Below are 13,950 nucleotides of genomic sequence, written 5' to 3'. Positions count from 1 at the left end.
TTTTTTTTTTTTCCAGAGACATCTATGATGCTGTCAAGGTCTAGAGATGCTACCCCCACTCCTCCCAGTGAATTGCTTTCTTCCCCACTTCGTTCAGAACCTTGGCCAGACAACATCAGGTGAGGTGGGGTGGACACTGTGCTGTGTGGTCCACCAGCTTGGATGGCACTTCCCACAGGGCAGAGCAGCCAAGAGGAAGGCTCCAAGGGTACACAGACAATGATCTAAGTCCAGCCACTTCATAAAAACACTGTCAAATGGTGTCCTTTCAAATAGGGCTTATAACAAAGAAGCCCAATGACATTTTGTTGACCCACAAACCACAAGAGTTCAGACATTAGTGCAATGCAGTTCTCAGACTAAGGAAATTGATAATACATGTAATCTCTGTACCATCTCGAATGGGGCTTTGTCCCTATCTAAAGTCTTTCTTCAAAAGACATTATAAAGCAATGATCTAACTTCACCCTACAAAACAATTCTGAAAAAAAGAGTTAATAGTATTATTTCTATATTATAAATAGGAACACAAAGAAATTAAGTAAATTTTCAATTAGCTACTCAATTCATCAATCAACAAGCATATTAAAAATTAATTTTACTCTTTTTTGGGGGGCAAGGGGCAGCAGGAGAGGGAGAGACAGAATCTTAAATAGGCTCAATGCCCAGCATGGAGCCCAACGTGGGGCTCAGTCTCACAACCCTGAGATCATGACCTGAGCTGAAATCAAGAGTCAGATGCTTAACCAACTGAGCCACCCAGGCACCCCTTCTCTCTTTTCTGAATGATGTTTAACTATTATCTTTTAATCTACTTAAGAGTAGGATTCAAACAGCAAAAGGATCTGATTCTTATCTCATCAGGAAAAAAGTGTCTGTTTTAGGCTCAGTATCCAAATAGTCCTTGATTGACTAAACAAATACTGACTGAACATAATACCGCTACCTTCCAGACATTATGACAGGGCCTGGGCACTCAGCAGTGAACCAAAGAGACCAGATTCCTGCCCAATGGAGTGTACAGTTTAGTGAGGGAAACCAACATCAGACAAGTAGACAAGTTGATATACAATTACAAGTCATTATAAGAGCAATGAATGAAAACCCACACAGGATGCTAAGATAGAGAATGACAAGAGGGACTATTTTAGGTGAGTAGCAAGGAAAGATCTCTTTGAAGTGTCGGAACTTGGAGATTAATTTAATGAGAGATGTGAGAGAATGAAAGGCCTGAAGAACTGTCAGGATTACAATCTCATTTACTGAGTTAGGGAAGATTGACAGGACAGAGGGAGAGGTACACTGGGAGAAATCTATAGTTGTGCTTAAGATGTGCTAAGGTTGAGTTGCCTGTGAACTCCCAAGTGCAGGTCTCAAGATGCAGTTAATTCATCCAAACTTGGAAAGATCAGAGATAGAATTTAATTTTGAGAATTATCCCTATGTAAACAGCATCTAAAGCTACAGAAATGAAATCGCTTGGGAAGAAAGCATAAAGAGAAAGGACAAGAGAGCCCACCCTTACGCCTTGGGCATTCCAACATCTAGAGGTCAGAGAAAGGAGGTGAAGCAGCAGTGTTGTGAGGAGTTGCCAGAAAGGCAGAAGGAAAATGTAAAGCATGTTGTGCCATGAGGCCAAGAGAAGAACATGCTCATGGAAGCTGAAACTGTGTGTTGAATGCTACTAAGAGGGGTCAAACAAGAGAAGGATGGGAAGCTATCTGCTTTTTAAATTTTTGCTACAAGGAGGTCACTGGTAACCTTGACAAGAGCAGCTTTAATGGAGTGGTGGGCAGAAGCCAGGTTGGTGTGAGCTGACGAGTAAGTGGGAGATAAAGAAACAAAGGCAGCATGTGTAGAATAGGAGTTTAATGACTTTGTCTAGAATGGAAGAGAAATTGGCAGAGGATGTGGGGATCAAGGGATATTTTTATAAGATGAGAGCTGCTGAAGCATTCCTGTACCCTGATGGCGATGATCTTCTAGAGAGGAAGAAGTTAAAGAATCAGAAGGAGGAAGGAGTAACCAAGGGGATGAACACCTGATGTAACATGGATGAAGAAAGGAGAACATGGTTGCAAACCCAGATAGAGTATATATAATTAGTAAGGGGAAGATGAAGGAGAAGAATCTAAATCAGAGACACAATTATCAGGTTGGCAGCCGGAGTTTATCTAATCCACCTGCTTCTGATACTCTCAGTTCTCCTTCCTGAGATTTTGAAGAGGAAAGAAGCAGGCAGAGAAATGAGCTCCCCAAGTCCCAGAGGGAGAAGTCCCAGGATGAACTGTCCTATATGACTTGGGATCTAATGATCCCTTTCCCTGCCTGTTCAACAGTATGGCGCTAATTCCCTTGAATATTTTTCTAGTCGTCAAGTATCTGTTTTCTTGCCTGCCAACATTTGATGCTCTTAGATACCAAAGAGTGCTGTCGACTTGTGTTGTTAACCACTCAGTTCGGCTTCCTGTGGACCTTATTCTGAAAGACTTGTCATTTTACATCTTGTTTTTGCCCTGGTGCCCATGCAATAGTATTTCATTAAGGGTATTGGGTCATCACTAGTTACTACTGTTCAACAGCAACCATGAGATGAAATGGCTCGTGTAAATCATTTAGCGTTTTCAAGGCACATGAGAGTAAGATTTGTAACTGACACATATTGATCAGGATTTCTCAACCTCAGTACTATAGATACTTCAACTGGATAACTCTTCATTGTGGGGGTCTGTTCCATGTACTGCAGGATGTTTGGCAGCATCCTTGGCCTCTGTCTACTAGGTGCTGGTAGTACTCCACCCCCAACCCCAGTAGGAACAGCCCAAACTGTCTCCAGACATTGCCAAATGTCCCTGGAGGGTAAAATTACTCCCCCTCCCCCCACCCCCGGTGAAAACCACTGAAACAGGCTGATGTCCTAACATCAAAATGGAAACTGAAAAAAACAATCAAACACCTAAATTTCTTTCTAGTATCAGAATGTCTCCTTTTTGTGTAAGCAAACACCGGGCTATTTGACTGAATTTTTCAGTCTTCAAATGAATCCTACATATCTTCATCAGCAATAAGCATTTGAAAAAATGCATCTTCTAGACATCATCTCAGCTTGATTTTTAATTATTGAGCCAATCGGTGGGTTTTAACATGTCAGAATTTGACTTAATTTACAACATTTCAAAGCTTTCTATGTCTAAGCTTGTTTATCACTCTACTGACATATTTTGGCCCTTGTTTTATTCCTGTGCTAATCATTTTCAGCTTTATTTTATTTTTGCCGTTTATCATAAGCTGCATTTAATCTTTCTGGAGAATGTCAGAAGATTTATGAACACAGGCATTTTTTTCTCAATATGTGAATAAAAAGTTCTCTTTTGTGAGAATAGTTTACCTTCTTTCCTCTTGCCCACGTACTGGCTCCTCTTGAGTAATCTCAGGATGACTCTGTATAGAATGCATTGCCTCTCCTACAGTTTTTCCTTATAAACGATCCACTCTGTTATCCTGTTCTTCTTCAGAGTTGTTACAGGCAGGGAGTGATGCTCAGTGTGAAACTACTGGAGGTGATTTGTTCTCATACCTGCTCAGTCGCTTACTGGCAGAGAGCTTATGCTTCTGGGTGTCAGTTTCTTCACATTCAAACTCAATTAACCTTTACTGAGAAGCATTAGTTTTGCCAAGTCAATACTTGACATTGCCTCAAAGGCTGTTTTGTGGTAGGGTATGGTTGCTCCATATGGCAACCACTTTTGAGGATCAAGAAATTCTCAAACTGCTTCTCATTTTCATAAATAACCCAGTAAGAATCAGCCATAAATTGTGTTAATCCCTCTTGAATCACAGCCTTTCCTTTTGGCAAAATAAATGTATAAATTTAATCTCTCTTGTGTAAAATACAAATTTTGCATAAACAAATATTGAACTCCAGTTAAAAATATGTCTGAAGAAGTATTTAGAAATGAAGTGCACTGCTGTCTGCAATTTATTTTGGGGGAAAAAAAGATGAACCAATGGATGGATAGAAGAATGGATATGTGAAAAAGCAAACATGGTAAATTGTTAATGATAAAGTTGAATTGGTGGATATGGATATTCAGTATAGAATTCTTTCAAGTTTTTTTGTTTGTTTGAACATTTTCATCATAAAGTGTGAAAAAATTCCTTCCATTATTTTAAATTCACATCTTTAAAACCTTCAGTGTTTGGGGATTTGATGAATAAGTCATGTTCATTAGCCTTTGTGATTTTATAACTATTATCAGATGTAAACTGAAGAGGTCTCAGTCATCAGTCTGTCCAAGTGGCTCCTCTATCCCCTTGAACATTTTAGATGTTACTCTGGATGTTTCCTAACTTTTGTTAATGACTTTCTTAAGATGGGACAATCTAAATTACTCCAAATGTTCCAAGTCTGAAAGTTTTATTTGAAGGTAATAGGAAGATATTTTTTGGATTTGTTTCCAAACATCTCTGGCTAATGAAAAAACAGGCTAAACTGCCTTTCAAAAAATCCCTACACTATATCAGTTATTGGCATATTTATATTCTGGTTATGCAGGTTAAAACCTCCAAATTTTCCTTAACTTCCTTCTCCCCTTCACCCCCATATCTAATTGATCTCCAGAATTACCAATTTACTTTTTAAGTATTCTGAAAATTCTTCCCTCTTCTCCATCACTATTGACTTGGTTCAAACCCATCTCTGGAATCTTCTATTGTTTGGTATTTTTTTCTATTCAACTTATTCCCCTCACTGCTTCCAGAGTTTTCTTTCCAGATTACAAATATATTATATCACTTCTTTACTTGACAAGCTATAAAACAACAGTTGTGAATTATTAATTATTTTAGATGTATTAATGACATGGGTTTTTCAAAAGAGAACTTATCTTTTAGAAATACATACCAAAATATTTACAAGTGGAATGATTAAATGTCTGAGATTTGTGTCAAAACTAATATGGGAACAAGAGAACATTTGTGGGGATAGAAATGAAACAAGATTGGCCATTAAAAATTGTTAGAGTCAGGTAATGAATACATGGGGGTTCATTCTATTATTCTGTCTACTTTTGTATATGTTGGAAATTTTCTATAATAAAAAGATTTTTAAAAAACTTTCAGTGGTCCTCAAAAACATCTAAATGCTTCAGAAGGGCACACACTACCCTTAGGCATCAGAACCACCTTATTTTTGAGCCTTTTCTCCAGTTCCTCCTCTAACATGTACCCTCTGATTCAGCTCTACCAAATTACATTTTCTTCATGGAAAGAAGACTTTCAAAATATAGTTTTTTCTCCTTGAACAATGATTACTTATCCTTTTATACCTAATTCAAATGTCACCAGTTCTAGGGAACCTTCTTTGACTCACCCAGATATACAGTCCTCTCCTTTTCTCCAAAAAATTTCTTCCATAAAATTCTACACAAGCCTCTTTTATAGACCAAATATTTGTGTGTCATGATTGTCATAACAATTTTTTAAAAATATTTATATGCTTAACTAGGTGGTAATATCCTGGAGGGTAAAGTCTGTGCCATTATTCATGTTAGTGTAATAAGCAACACAACGCATATGTTTAAAAATACTTGCCGAATGAATTGTATGAAAATATATTTTGGGCCTTTTTTTCTCTTATTTTTGTTACGTAAATGTAAATTCTGGCTTCCAACATAAGAAGTCTCAAAAACTAGGCCATACTTACTGAAATTTTGATGACTTTTGGTTGAGTAAAATTTCCGAAGCTAAGGATTAAAACTCAAAACAGTTTTTCAAACATATTAGCATCTCTAATATGAGAGAATACTCCACATAGTTGCAGTTTTATGCATACACATTTCTCAGTCGTCCTTATAGCCAAAAAGATAAAACTTCAATTCTTACACAATAAAACCACCATGACTGGCTTAAGTCAACCAAAGTTCCTGCAGCTTCCAAGAGAGGGTGAAGGAAATATTTCTTCTAAAACCCAGAGAATTAAAATAGCATGAGATATGTTCTACTGGTCCTGCTTCAAGGTCTGCTTCACCCTTTTATCTATTTGTAATCATGGCCCCAAGAAACAATTTATTAAGTGAGTATGATTGCCTCTTTTGATGCCAATATTATGTCACTTCTTATAAAAACCAAATATAATTTAAAGCAAACTGTCATTGCTGGTTAATCAGTCAGATCCTTCAGTCATGACCTTTTTGTACCTGTCATCATCTGAGATAGTGTCATGATTTTCCAGCGTAGCCAGAGGCTTGGCTCTGCAAGAGGACCCTGTCCAAGGTGCAGAGTGCCAGACTTGAAAGAACCCCTCAACAATAGGAACAGGATAAGTGCATTCTGGGTAGAGACTAAGAGGAGACTATAGGATGCACTCATGAATCCATAGAGTCTTAGAAGTTTCTTTGTCCTCTAGCAACATCCGTCTAATGGAAATGGCTATGTATTGAGCATGATGTAACGTCAGTTGCATGGCAAAGCCAGCAGAATCTAGACTCCACAGAATGGCTGCCCTTTCCATAGTGAGCAGCAGTTTTTAACATAAATATAGTGAGAGACAAGTGAAGTTGAATAGAAAAGGTACATATCTTTTTTTTTTTTTAAGATTTTATTTATTTATTCATAAGAGACAGAGAAAGAGAGAGGCAGAGGGAGAAGCAGGCTCCCCGCTGAGCAGGGAGCCCGATGTGGGACTCAGATCCCAGGACTCTGGGATCATGACCTGAGCCGAAGGCAGACGCTTAACCATCTGAGCTACCCAGGCGCCTGAAAAGGTACATACTTTGTTTACGGGCAGACTAGGACCAGAATCCTGGTTTCACTACTCGCTGGCTTGTGACCTTAGGGAAGATACTCAACCTCTCTGAAATTTAGTTTTCTCTTCTGTAAGAGTGTCAATGATAATGTCTGCCTCTGGGAGTTATGAAAAGAAACATCCATTTCTTTCCTCTCCCAGAAGCAGATTCTGTTTAAATGCCAACTACAGAAGGAAAAGAGAGAGAGATTCATCCTAGAACCTGAGTGAGTGGGGAGAGAAAGAGACAACAGAGAAATCTAGAGCACCACCATTCAGACTGAGCACTGTCCTTGCCATAAACAAATAATCTGCAAAACATCCTGTCAATTCATATGATGTTGAATGGCAGGCATTCCATGCATACGTGAAATACTTTCTACTTCTAAAAAGCAGAACCAAAAGTAAAGCAGAATCCCAAGTTTAGTCAAATTGAAGCCAGGGTATGATTCTTCCAGAGCCAAGTATGGAAATTATACTCAGTTCTTCTATTTTAAAAAGGTTTTAAATTCTTGTGTAGTTTTTGAGCTTCAGAATTCTACATTAACTTGAGATTTGAGAACACTCCTCCTTGATAGTCATAGGCAAGTTGATAAGAGTGTGGCTGGAGAAGGCCATTTTTCTTCCTAGCTCCTTGATTCTATGTCCAGAGAGTTCTGTCAAACCAGTGTGCCAATTCCTAAAAAAGAACCCCTAGGTGGTACCTTCTTAAAGTGAACTTATATAAGAGTATCCAAGGAAAACTGGTTCAGCTCATTTTGAACTGTTAAAAAGAAAAATATTACTTTTTCAAAACAGAACAGACGACTGACTAAACAGCCTTTTTTCCCCCTTTCTTTCTTTCTTTTTTTTCAATCTGGAGTCTGATTCCTTGGCAGATTGATGGCCCCTTTGCCTGAATTCTTCTCCAACCCCTTAACTTCCTTTTGGCCAGTTCATCAATCGCTAAGGTCTTAACCACAGTACAAAGACCTCGTCTGTGATTTTTCAAACAATGAACAGCAGCAAGGTAGTGACTAAAATGAAGTTCTGGAACTAGTGACGAACTTTTTTCCATGTCATTTTCCCCATCACTAGTTCTCTGTCAAAGATTGTACCCAGAATGCATTCACTTATAACACTTACAACACAAAAACAAATCAATGACATAATGATCTAGGCAAGCGTCTTGGAATATTTTGTGGGGTGGGGACGGGTCCTCTTAAAGCTGCACTAAGTTAAGTGTAAAGATAGGACAGCAGTTGGAATAGATGAGCCTTCAAAAAGTTAAATGATTTGATCACATGGAAACTTACAAGATATTGGGGTATCTGCAGGTACATAAATCATTCATATATTGAGTTGAATTCTCTATTTACAATAGGGATATCAAGGTTTATATTATTTCCTATTCTACAGAATGGAATCAGGACACTAGCCTTTTTTTTTTTTTTTAAGATTTTTATTTATTTTAGAGAGACAGCAGAGGGAGAGGGGGAGAGAATCTCAAGCAGACTCTGCACTGAGCACAGAACCCCACGTGGAGCTTGATCCCATGACCCTGAGATCATGACCTGAGCTGAAACCAAGAGTCGGACACTTAACTGACTGAGCCACCCAGACGCCCCCAGAACACTAAACCTTGTTCATTTTCTTTCTTTCCTTCTTTTTAAAAAATTTTCCTTCCCCTTTTGTCCTCTTGAGAGGTGCAATAAGTTCTGATTATTACAGTAGTTACTAAGAAAAATACTCTTTGAGTCAACTCATGAATTAAATGTTGTTCAGGATTTTTTAAATTCAAAGAAGGCTATCTTTCACATTCATACTCAAAAAAAAAAAGGGACTTTAGAAAGAAACACTGTAATAGCTATTATTGTCAAAGAGAGGTTCCCTTGCTTCCCCCCACCCCCACCTCTAAGTCACAGCCATTAAAATATGCAGCTACATTGTAAAACCATCAGGCATCAGGCGCTGTCATTTTTATGACCTTGCCAACACAGAGATAATGCTGTTACACAATGAACTGGGTGACCATAACAGAAAACTGACTAGTAGTGAAGATTCTTGATTATTCTAGCAAGCTAGGAATCTCGCAGGTAACTTTGCAGAGGGAAATGGTCACAGTGGACACTGTTCCTAGTAGTCGGAGGATACTATTTCCCATGAGATTCAGGGTACTGAAACCAGGCGGAACTTCCAAGATAGCGGTTTTGTGGGATAATAGGAGTGCATGCTGAACAACAGACTGCATTTTTTATATCTAAAACAACCAACCAACCAACCCAGATCCCTTATAAAAGTTGACTATTACATCATGCCATAGTTAGCAGGACTCCAACTTAGCCACTTTGGGTGTGCAGGGGAGGAAAACGACCACTAAGATCATTTAGAAATACTGCACAAATACCCTCACTGACATGCACGAGATGGTACATCCTAATCAGTCTCCCATTTACCTTTTGCCCATCAGAAATAATACAAATTACAGCACTTTTGATCACAGATGACAATTCTATCGATACTACTATTCACAGTCAGAGGACGGAGGACTTCATTGAGCTCTGCCAGGTACTGGTTCCATGTCACTCACTGTCCCTCATTCTCAGTTTCCTCACTATAAACTGTGGTGAAGACGTCCTCCGTCTTTCATAGGATTGTGGCAAAGTGCAAGAGAGTGCCTTACCCCGGAAAATTCCCGTATAAATGCAGGAGTTCGTCTTCTTCGTACTACAAATGGGCTCAAGATCAAACACAGCAAACCTACACAGACTCCAGAGATACCACTGTGATCATTTGCAACCACAAAAACAAACCAAAATACTTTCAAATCCATCAAACAAAGGAAATGGGACTTGCAAGTAGCAGAACAACTCTAGGGATTGTAAATGAGCAATCAATACAAAGGGGAAGTGGGACCCAAGGGAGTGAACTCTTTGGGAACAGGTTTTTCGGAACACACAATCTGGAAAAAACAAAGAAACAAAGCCAACTGACACGGCATCACAAATTTTGTTTCCTCATCCTAAAAGCTCCCAAGAAGATAACCAAACACTTTATTTTGCTTTAAACCAGCTCTGGAGTATAATTTACAGACTCTGCGGTGATTTTGAATCGGTCTCTTGTGTCTCTGTAATAACCCACTGGACAGCACCGACTGCCACGGAAATAAGCCATTCCCAGCAAGAACTGGAGGTAATTTCCAATGGTTCTGGTTTAGCAGACTGTTTTTGCTGAATTCTCTGGCGTTGGGCTTAGCTTTAGAAGCATCAGTAGGTGACAAGTAGATTAAAAACTCCCCTTTCTTGCTACAAGTAGCTTGATCTTCAGAATGTGTAATCTTGCCATTAACAGCCTTGAAAACACATTGATAACTTTCTCAAAGACATCCATGACTGGTCTCCACTCTTAATTTTCCTTCTGATTAAGCACAGGACCCTTCTGCTATATATGTATCACTCAGTGCTCTTTCTCATTGCCAGCCCTAATTTTGACAATTAACCACATGGAGGAACCAAATAAAATTTTTAGAAGGGTTCAAGAACTACCTTCCTTTCTTTCTCTTCTTTCTTTCTTTTCTTTTCTTTCTTTCTTTAAGATTTTATTCATTTACTTGACAGAGAGAGAGCAAAAGCAGGGGGAATGGCAGGCAGAGGGAGAAGCAGGCTCCCTGCTGAGCAGGGAGCCTGATGTGGGGCTCGATCCCAGAACCCTGGGACCATCACCTGAGCTGAAGGCAGACGCTTAACCGACGGAGCCACCCAGGTGCCCCAAGAACTACGTTTCTTTAAGGACCTGGTCTCTGGCTGTTGACCCAGAGAAGCTTCAGGCTCATGGCCCACAGTAAGACGGGCAGTCTTTAGATCTGCGACAGGTGCAGGGAGAAGTGCGTACCTGGGCAAAGGCTGGAGCAGGCAGCGGAGAAAAGCACACCTCTCCTCCCTCACCTCATCTCCCACCCCCCCAACCGGCCTATGACCTCCCCTCAGGCTCAGAACAGCTGGAGAAAACAGATGGAAGGACTACATTGTTTCTATTCGTGAATAACAACCACCTACTCAGACAACCAACCTTCCAGGTTGAACAACAATGAACAGGTCTGGTAACAGTATTATCACCATGAAGCCAGCTATTTGGGGTGGGGCAGGGGTGGAGTGGCTGTCCTCCAAAGGAAAGGAGTGACAGGAAAAGTTGAGGAAAAGGCCAGAAAGGGCAGGGACAGTGGAGTGCTCCAGGCTAACGATAAAGCTCAAACTTGCTGTTCTTCCCAATGGGAGGCCATCCCTGAACTACTCTCAACGAGAAAAACACGCCGCAGGTCAGTGATCCTGTGCAGCTTGGGCCTGGACTGTCACAAGGGGAAACCTCACCCTTCCTGCCCGGGAGCGTTCGCAAGAGCCTTCACACATGGTGTGCATCTGTGTGGCACTGAAATATTCTCATTTGCATTCCGTTAAGCATTGCATTAAGCATTACACTTTTAAGTTTAAACGTGTGGGATTAGTGTAGGGTCCCACGTTTCTTTTTTTAACGTGTGCAGTTTCTGGAGTCAGATGCAGGAGCCACTTCCGTCTGGGCCATGTACCACCCAGCAGCTAAGGGGGGGTCCCTGAGCTTCAGTTTCTCCATCTATAAAACTGGAATGATGATATATAGTACATAGACGTATCGTGAAGATTATATGAAAATGAATACACTTACTTAGCACATCGTTTGGCAGAGTACGTGCACAGTAAATATAAGTTATAATTATTAGGATTAATGTTATAATATAATAATAGTAGCGGAAGGCTTGGGCCCTCTTTTCTGGCTCAGCAACAAACTAGCACTTTGGCCCAGATAGATGTGTTACAATTTTCTCAACTTTGAAATGAATGTGCTAAATGGCACATTCTAGAATTCCTATCCAGATCTAAAAGTCTTTGATTCTATAGACATACTATCGGCATGTAAAATAATTATTCATTATGCTGTTAATATTCAAGATATCATCCGGTTTTTCCAAAATAATCTGTGGGCCTTGAAAAATTCAGCACCTGAATAATTCAAGGATAACTTGACTGCCAGTGAGACCCCATCCCCCATTTTATTGTGGGTGTCTCTCTTATTCTAGAGACATAATTTCACCTGATAGTTCTTTTCCACTATGCCTGCAGTAAAAGTGAAACTAAACCATGAGCAAACTCCTTAAAAAGTGGCCCAGTGGGCAGCCCTGTTGGCAAACAGGGAAGTCACTGAGCCACGTGGCCACGGGCTAAATCAAGGCCCTCACACAAATGGCATAAAAAGGAATGGAGGAGTTAGAAATATTTTTCTCTCATTGAACATTCCAGGTCCTGTAGCTTCTTCTACATTTTAAGGAAAAGAAGAGGAGAAACTTCCCAGTGTCAGACTAGCCTTTTTTTCCAGACTGGCATCTGAAAGTGCATCCACGCCAGACCTTTGACTGACGGGGTACTCGAGATCAACTGCGCCGAGGGAAACTGCAGCAGGCCCAGTGCGCTCCAGGTCATTTTCAGTCCATCCTCCACCTTCCCAGGATGGAGGGGGTGCAGGGAGAGCAGAGCTCCCTCCAGGCAGGGAGCAGAAACTGCAAGACAACTTGACAGTCTGAGCATATCTGACCATCCATCAGTCACCCCGGGAAACAAATACACTTCGGAATACCCTGTGCTTGTCTCAAGCAAAATAACTGGTAAGAATTTGAATCAAAACAACCTGCCCACCCCCCTTCCTAATGTCCAGGCAATCCAGAAAAAGGAACTTGTTTGGTTATCTCCCCCAGGGCTCTGATTCAGAGGCCTGTCACTTCCAGAGGTTCATCTCATTGACTCCGGGTTCTGTCCTCTCCCTTTCCCCTTTTCCTTGCTGAAACATTCTGGCTGGTGACTACCACAGAAGGACAAAAGTCCCTGAACAACAGCCCCATTCCAGCATGGGGCCTGCTGTCCTGCTCTCCTGAGAGCAAGCTCCAGTAAACTGAATAAACCTGAGGGAGAACAGGTCTATTACCTGGCTGGAAGCCAGCTATCAAGCCCCCAGAACTGATAATCAGCCACAGGCAACACTTTTATAATCCAGGTCATCAACAAGGAAGGACACTGAGCATCATCAAAACACTAACTTTCCCTTTCTAAAGTAAGGAAGACCGGGGGGACTAAAAAATTTAGCTTTAAAGTAACGAGGTTGAATTAGCTTGTTCAAGAAAAGAGCTATGAAACATATCTCCACTGAGTTGGAAAGCATGCCTGAAATCTAAAAAATGCTTCCTCATCTAAATCTAAATATTATTTTGTTAGCTTCCTATATTGCAGATTGTTATACATCGTTAAATGAGATCGTTTCCAAAGCTGACTGGTCGAGTCAGACATACACATTTCTCAAAACACTATTTTTTTTCCAATTTCAACGGTAAAATCGATTACAATCAAATCCAGTCATCAGTTCACTTTAATAAGCTCTCTACTTCATAACCTGAATCTTGGCTTTGAACCTAAACACCACAGACCATAAAAATCCCAGACACCAGGAAATCAACTCGCTGCTTCCTAGGTAGGAATTGAGCAATAATACGCCTCATTCACCCTTAAAGTTAGAATGCAACGTTGCTGCAAATGACAGATTCTAAAAAAAAAAAAAAAATCAGTAAAAATACAAATCACTATTAACAACAGGTAACATAAAATACCTCCTTGAATGCCAAATGGAAATCAAAATCAAAATTAAAAATTGTCAGTGCCTTGCAAATTCACACACACACACACTCTCTCTCTCTCTCTCTCTCTCCCTCTCTCTCTCTCTCTCTCTCTCAGAAGTTCTCCGGTTACTTACTGGGGCGGTTCTGCCGTCCTGCTCTCATCAGCGCCCTGCCTGTGCGGCTGCCAAGCGCCGGAGCATGCCTCGAGCAGCTGTTTCCTTCGAGCTGGGCTCGTCTTACCCAGTCACATGCGCCTCCCGATAAATACGGCTGCCTGCTGCCGTGCCAGGAGGTCAGAACCTGAAGATCATTATTCTCCTAAGTCGCAAGCCTCACAACCCCTGAGCTGGCTCAGCCGTTTCATTAGCACGCAGAGCAGTGCGCTCCACAATTTGTTTTCTTTTCGTGGCAACCCCCAAACAGCTGATAAGTCACCCTGAAGGGCAGGTCACGGCAAGGGGAAGGTGGATGCGTGGGGGGGAGGGGGAGGGGG

General features: G+C 40.7%; 1 protein-coding gene across 6 annotated transcripts in view; it reads right to left on the bottom strand.

Moving 5' to 3' along the window:
• RASGRP3 (RAS guanyl releasing protein 3) overlaps nucleotides 1–13,950 on the bottom strand; it is a 103,887-nt gene that overhangs the window by 61,139 nt on the left and 28,798 nt on the right. Inside the window, exon 1 of one of the 6 annotated variants that reach the window (XM_035000892.1) lies at nucleotides 13,592–13,780. The exons of the other annotated variants lie outside the window; for them this stretch is intronic. The gene's annotated coding sequence lies outside the window, so the exon portion shown is untranslated. Of the gene's footprint in view, nucleotides 1–13,591; nucleotides 13,781–13,950 lie in introns of those variants that run through there. 6 annotated transcript variants of the gene reach the window in all.

Source organism: Mirounga leonina, unplaced genomic scaffold (genome assembly GCF_011800145.1).
Source record: "Mirounga leonina isolate KUSES-001 unplaced genomic scaffold, KU_Mleo_1.0 Mir_125, whole genome shotgun sequence".
Lineage (NCBI taxonomy): Eukaryota > Metazoa > Chordata > Mammalia > Carnivora > Phocidae > Mirounga > Mirounga leonina.
Note: the sequence above shows the minus strand (reverse complement) of the source record. Positions and strands in the feature narration are given on the sequence as shown.